Source organism: Apium graveolens, chromosome 6, assembly GCF_009905375.1.
Source record: "Apium graveolens cultivar Ventura chromosome 6, ASM990537v1, whole genome shotgun sequence".
Lineage (NCBI taxonomy): Eukaryota > Viridiplantae > Streptophyta > Magnoliopsida > Apiales > Apiaceae > Apium > Apium graveolens.
The window spans coordinates 77097417-77104919 of NC_133652.1; the positions used below are offsets into that span (position 1 = coordinate 77097417).

The window sequence follows — 7503 nt, forward strand, 5'->3', positions numbered from 1 at the left end:
AGGAAAAAGTTGGAGAAGAGAGTTGAATAAAAGAACTTGCTGCCCCGGCACAAATGACTTAGGATATAGCTTCCTGTCGTGCCATCTTTTCACTTTTTTCTTGTACATTTTGTTGTTCTCGTAAGCTTGGAGTCGAAATTCATCAAGTTCATTTAACTGAAGCATTCGCTTCTTCCCAGCTGCATCTAGATCAAGGTTCAACTTCTTCAATGCCCAATAAGCCTTATGCTCAAGCTCCGCCGGTAAATGACATCCCTTACCATAAACAAGTTGAAACGGGGACATCCCAAGTGGAGTCTTGCATGTTGTTCTATAAGCCCAAACAGCTTCATCGAGCTTTAAAGACCAATCATTCCTTGACGGATATACAACTTTCTCTAGAATGCGCTTGATCTCTCTATTAGACACTTCCGCTTGACCATTCATTTACGGATGATAGGCAGTAGCAACACGATGATTCACATTGTAGCGCTACATCATAGAAGTGAACTTACGGTTACAGAAATGCGACTCCTCATCACTTATGATTACTCATGGCGTTCCAAACCTTGGGAAAATCTGCTTATAAAGAAAATTCAACACTACCTTTGCATCATTCATCGGTAGAGCCTTGACTTCTACCCATTTTGAGACATAATCGACTGCCAGCAAGATGTACTAATTATTACAGGACGAGATGAATGGTCCCATGAAATCAATTCCCCAAACATCAAAGACCTCGACTTCAAGTATCACATTTAACGGCATCTCATCATTCCTCGTAAGATTCCCCACTCTTTGGCAATGATCACACCTTAAAATGAACTGATGAGCATCCTTAAACAAAGTAGGCCAGAAAAAACCTATTTACAGAATACGAGCTGCTGTCTTTTCACCACCATAATGTCCACCATAAACTGTGGAATGGCAGTCTCGTAATATCCCCTCCGTCTCACAGAATAGGATATATCTCCTGATGATCTGGTCAGTTCCTTGTCTAAACAAATATGGTTCATCCCACATGTACCACTTCACCTCATGCAGAAACTTCTTTTTTTGAGTTGTATTCATATTAGGAGGCATTATATTGCTGACAAGATAGTTCACAATATCTGCGAACCATGGCTCTTCCTCCTGAACTGCGAACAACTGCTCATCCGGAAAAGATTCGTTGATCAATGTCTTATCATGTGAAGTAGAATCGGGATTCTCCAATCTAGAGAGATGGTCAGCTACTTGATTCTCAGTACCTTTTCGATCCTTGATCTCTAACTCAAATTCCTGTAGCAAGAGCACCCAACGAATAAGTCTAGGCTTCGAATCCTTCTTAGAAACCAAATAGCGAATGGCAGCATGATCAGTGAATACTGTCGCGTGTCCCAAGCAGATAAGATCGAAATTTTTCAAAACCAAAGACTATAGCCAAGAGCTCCTTCTCAGTAGTGGTGTAGTTCATTTGAGCTCTATTTAGAGTCTTACTAGCATAGTAGACCACATGAAAAAGATTATTCTTGCGCTGCCCAAGAAATGCTCTCATCGCATAATCACTCGCATCACACATCATCTCAAAAGGCTCTGTCCAATCAGGTGTCGTGATAACTGGTGCAGTTATCAAACTCTTCTTAAGAGTCTCGAATGCCGCCAAGCATTCATCATCAAATTTGAAAGGCACATCCTTCTCGAGCAAGTTGCACAACGGCTTAGATATCTTCGAGAAGTCCTTGATGAAACGCCGATAAAAACCTGCATGACCAAGAAAACTACGGATTCCTTTCACAGAAATAGGTGGTGGAAGATTTTCAATGACTCCCACCTTGGCTTTGTCCACCTCAAGACCCTTGCTAGAGACTTTATGCCCACGAATAATGCCTTCACACACCATAAAGTGACATTTTTCCCAATTAAGCACCAAATTAGTTTCCACACACCTTTTGAGCACCGCACGAAGATTATTCAAATATTCATTATACGAATGTCCAAAGATGGAGAAGTCGTCCATGAATACTTCGACATTATTTCCAATCATATCAGAGAATATAGCCATCATACATCTCTGAAAAGTGGCAGGTGCGCCACATAAGCCAAACGAAACTCTGCGAAAAGCAAACGTGCCAAATGGACAAGTGAATGTAGTCTTTTCTTGATCCTCTGGTGTAATGCAAATCTGATTATACCCCGAATAGCCATCCAGAAGACAATAATACTCATGACCGGCCAACCTGTCAAGCATCTGATCAATAAATGGAAGAGGGAAGTGACCTTTCTCGTGGCCTTGTTCAACTTTCTGTAATCTATGCATACCCTCCATTCTGTGACTGTTCGAGTGGGGATGAGCTCGTTCTTCTCATTTTCTACCACAGTTATACCTCCTTTCTTCGGTACACATTGCACGGGGCTCACCCAAGAACTGTCAGAAATAGGATATATGATTCCTGCATCCAGCCACTTCAGAATTTCTTTCTTCACCACTTCTTTCATGATAGGATTAAGTCATCGTTGTTGCTCAACAGTTGGCTTACTACCTTCCTATAGCAGAATTTTATGCATGCAGTACGAAGGGCTGATCCCTTTAATATTTGCTATGGTCCATCCGATAGCCGATTTGAATTTTCTCAAGATCCTCAAGAGCTTGTCCTTCTCACTACCTGAAAGGTCATATACAATAATAACAGGTAAAGTAGATGCATCACCTAAAAAAGCATACCTTAAGTGTTTAGGCAATGTTTTAAGCTCCAAAGTAGGTGCTTCCTCAATAGATGGTTTGAGCTTTCCTTCAGCATTCTTGAGATCACAAGTACCAAGAGATTCAAATGGCATGTCTAGCTTTCGCCTCCAAGGAGAAGCATTTAGATATTGTAGTTGCTCATTGCCATCCTCATCATCATTATCAAACTCCCCCACTAAGGTTTTCTCTAATGCATCAGACATTAGCATATGATCAAGTTCTGAAATTACCGCAGAATCAATCAAATCCACCTTTAAGCATTCCTCGTCTTCTGTAGGGAATTTCATCACTTTGAATACATTGAATGTCACATCCCGATCCTGCACCCTCATAGTAAGTTCACCTTTCTGCACATCTATCAAGGTATGGCCTGTAGCCAAGAAAGGTCTTCCCAAGATTATGGGGATCTTCTTATCTTCCTCGAAATCTAAAATGACAAAGTCTGCAGGGAAGAAGAGCTTATCCACCTTTACTAACACGTCTTCCATTATGCCTCATGGATATGTAATAGAACGATCAGCACTAGAAGGTGGAGCAGCACCTCCTTGTTGAGGGTATGATTGCCTTTGAGCATAACGCTGTGGTTGTTGGAATCAAGGTGGATTAAATTGTTTACTTACGCCTTGCTGATATGGTTGCCGAATAGCATTCTGATTATTGTTCCAGCTGAAATTGGGATGATTTTTGTTGTTAGGATGATAGGTAGCTGGCACAGGCTGTTGCGGTCTCTGATAAGGGTTTTCATCATCCGGGAAGATTGGGATACCAAGGAGAAGACATAGAAGCACCGAACAACTCTGAAAAAGAAGATCTTGTTTTCAACTTGTGATTCTTTGAATTAGTTGTAACTTTGGATGCTCGTTTTCATTCTTGTTGAACCTAGATCTCATTTATTCGTACTTTAATTATTATTCAGTTTATTAAGACCTTGTTTTATACCATGCTTTCATTGGAACCCATGGTGACGATGAGTTCGATTATGGGCTAATCGTTGTCATGGGGTTCTAGCGGATTTACTTATGGATTTCAATAATTAATTTGTTTCGATATCTTGATGTGTGGTGATTGATTGATATCCTAGTATTGGTTGTGCTTATTCATCTTATGTGCGTAGCTAACATATAAGATAGAGTGTTAATCTCTATTGAAGCGACGGTGAATATAGAGGTTTAGAACTTGCCATGCTAGCATAGGTTCATGTATGTGTATGTATGATTCGTAGATAACTCTAACCATTTTACTTGCCCTATGTAATCATTATGGATAACTTGTGCTTAAACCGTTATGTTGTCAAATTCTATAGATATATAGGGTCTCAATATAATTGGTGCCTATTCAGCTTCTATCTCTTTTTTGGATGTCTGGTAGAATGGTACTCGTGCAACGAAAGTTGGCGTTTATCAGTTTCGTGTTATCTGATTAGTGTCACCACCATCACATGCTAAGGTTAAGAATAATAAGGCTATTGAATGAAGTAGTAATGAAGTTAGAATCCCATGTTTGTCATATATAGTAATTCAACCTCAATTCTCTTAGTTAATGTTATTTAGTTTAATCTCTTAGTTTAATAAAAACCCAATTTGTTATTTGTCTTAGCATTGAGCGATGACCATACATTGTTGCATAGGTGAATAAATTGAACTTAACATAAACCAGTCTCTGTGGGAACGAATCTGATTTATATCTTATACTACTTGCGAACGCGTATACTTGCGTGAATATTAGCGCGTGTTTTCGCCCTAAAAAGTTTTTGGCGCCGCTGCCGGGGACTCGGTGTTAATTTTTAGTTTATGTGCTTATCATCAGTGGTCGTTAAAGTTCACTGACTCGGATTCTTTTACTTTCACGGTTTATTTGTTTGTGTTTCAGGTACTCATTACAATGGGAGATCCAGCTGCACGAACGAGAGCCTTGATGGATTTTTCTCAACCCAAGATCAATGACATTCAATCTAGCATTGTCAGGCCAGCTACCACAGCTAATACCTTTGAGATCAATCCTGGCATAATTCAATGGGTGCAGAATTCAGTCCAGTTTGGGGGTTCTCCAACGGAAGATCCCAATATGCACATTAGGGATTTCATAGAGATCTGCGACACCTTCAGGTTCAATGGTGTTTCTGAAGATGATATTAAGCTGAGACTTTTCCCATTCTCTCTAAGGGACAAGGCTAAGAGCTGGTTACACTCTCTACCAGCTGGTTCGATTACTACCTGGGAAGATCTTGCTCAGAAGTTTCTTACTAAATTCTTCCCTATGGCGAAGACAGCTGCAATCAGGAATGATCTTAATCAATTTGCGCAGCAATCAGGAGAATCTTTATATGAAGCTTGGGAGCGCTACAAGGAGATGCTTAGGAAGTGTCCTCATCATGGAATTCCTGATTGGATGATCATCAATTGTTTTTACAATGGGTTGAGAGCACAGTCCAGACCCATGCTCGATGCAGCAGCAGGTGGAGCATTATTGGCAAAGAGCTATGAGGAAGCTTATGATCTAATTGAACTGATGGCTGCTAATGAATATCAGTAGCCAGCCCAGAGATTGCCACAGGGCAAGGTAGCAGGAGTTCTTGAAGTGGATACAGCTACGGCTATCACTGCTCAACTGAAGGCGTTGTCTATGAAGATCGATTCTCTAGCTAACTATAGTGTTAAGCAGATAACCAGTGTTTGTGAGCTGTGTGCAGGTCCGCATGTGACAGAGGAATGCGCTATATCTAGTGAATCAGCTCAGTTTGTGAGCAACTTTCAGAGATCGTAACAACCAGTTCCAGACACTTATCATCCTGACAACTGGAATCATCCTAACTTCAGCTGGAGCAACAATCAGAATGTGATGCAACAGCCGTTCCAGCAGTTTGGAAATAAGCTATTCAACCCTCCTGGTTTTCAGCAACAAATTGCACCAAAACAACAACTCCAAATTCAACAACAAAATCATGATGCAGGTCTATCTTCGAATGAAAAATCTGAATTGGAGGAGTTGAGGCTTATGTGCAAATACCAGGCTCTTATATACCAAAGCCAGGTTGTTTCTATCAAGACTCTGGAGAACCAAATAGGGCAAATTGCTAATGCCTTATTGAATCGACCACCAGGAATGCTTCTTAGTGATACAGAAACAAATCCAGGCAAGAGGGAAGTTGAAGAACAGGTGAACGCCATCACCTTAAGGTCTGGAAAGGTCGCAAGCCCCCAAATTCAGCACGACGAAGAGCCTGAAAAATCTCAAGATTCAGAAAATGCAGTTATGGCTGAAGAAGATGTGCAGAAGGAAGTAGAGGTGGAACCAAGGAAGACTACTGTGGAACACACTCCTCCTGAGGGTAATACAGGGGAGAAACAGATCTATCCACCACCTCCTTTTCCTAAGAGGCTGCAGAAGAAAAAGCTGGATAAGCAGTTTGAGAAGTTTCTGGAGGTGTTCAAGAAACTTCATATCAACATACCTTTCGCTGAAATTCTTGAACAGATGCCTATCTATGCGAGGTTTATGAAAGTTATTCTCTCTCGGAAAGTGAAGCTCGATTACTTAGAGATCGTTGTTCTAACGGAGGAATGCAGTGCTGTGCTGCAACAGAAGTTGCCTCCGAAGATTAAAGATCCTGGAAGCTTCACTATTCCTTGCACCATCGGAAACTTGTCGTTCGACAAGTGTTTATGTGATTAGGAGCTAGCATTAATCTGATGCTCTTATCTATCTTCAAGAAGCTTGGTCTGCCTGAGCCGAAACCAACATACATGTCATTGTAACTAGCTGACCGTTCCATCGCTTATCCACGAGGTATAGTGGAGGATGTCTTGGTCAAGGTGGATAAACTCTTCTTTCCTGTTGACTTTGTAATTCTTGATTTCGAGGAAGATAAAAAGATTCCCATTATCTTGGGAAGACCATTCTTGGCTACAGGCCGAACTATGATCGATGTGCAAAAAGGAGAGCTTTCGATGAAGGTTTACGATCAAAAGGTCACTTTTAATGTGTTCAAGGAAATAAAGTTACCCACATCTAAAGATGAGTGCTTTAAAGTAGAGTGGGTCGACTCTGTAGTAAATTCAGAGCTTGAGCAATTGCCAGAGTCAGAGACCTTAGAGAGATCCTTAATGGGGAAATCAGTTATTGATGACAAGGAAGGAGCAGAGCAACTGCAGGTTTTGAATGCACCTTCGTGGAAGAGGAAGTTGGATTTACCATGCGATTCTCTTGGGTTAACAGAGCTGAAAATTTCTCAAGAGCGTTTTGAACCATTTATTCAAGAAGCTCCCATACTTGAGCTCAACCGAAAGCCGGATCACTTGAGTTATTCATTCTTAGGTGCACCCCCTGACAAGGGGTTGGGATATATCTTTGATGATGTAGAGGGTAGCCGAACGGATCCTCTAGTACCTATAAAGGGTTCTTCTCATGTGTAGCAGGTAGTTGATAGGACTGGTGTTGGTGATGAGCAGTACATGCGAGTAATTAGGCGTATGGAGGCCATGCACGAAATTCACCGTCATTTTGCTGCAGATTTGACACATGATTTCGGTACTGTTGTTCGAGACACTGGTGGCGAGGTTGATTGGCCACCTGATCCTCCACCCGACGAGGGTGATTCTCCCGCTAATTAGGTATGCCTGAAATCCTTATTATTACCTTCAATGAGGACATTGAAAATTTTAAGTTTAGGGGTGATAATGTAAGGATTGGTAGTGTGTGTCCATATAGATTCATATAGATTCATGTTGCATGTTTAGTTGTAGTTCATTCATATTTTTGTATGATTGTTCATTTAGGACAAATTTGTTTATTTTTATGTA

At 41.0% G+C, this 7503-nt stretch overlaps 1 non-coding gene across 1 annotated transcript; it reads right to left on the reverse strand.

Moving 5' to 3' along the window:
- Positions 1-4975: 4975 nt before the first annotated feature.
- Positions 4976-5082, reverse strand: LOC141670052 (small nucleolar RNA R71). The gene has a single exon (XR_012554302.1). It is a non-coding gene; the product is annotated as a small nucleolar RNA R71 (small nucleolar RNA).
- Positions 5083-7503: the final 2421 nt, after the last annotated feature.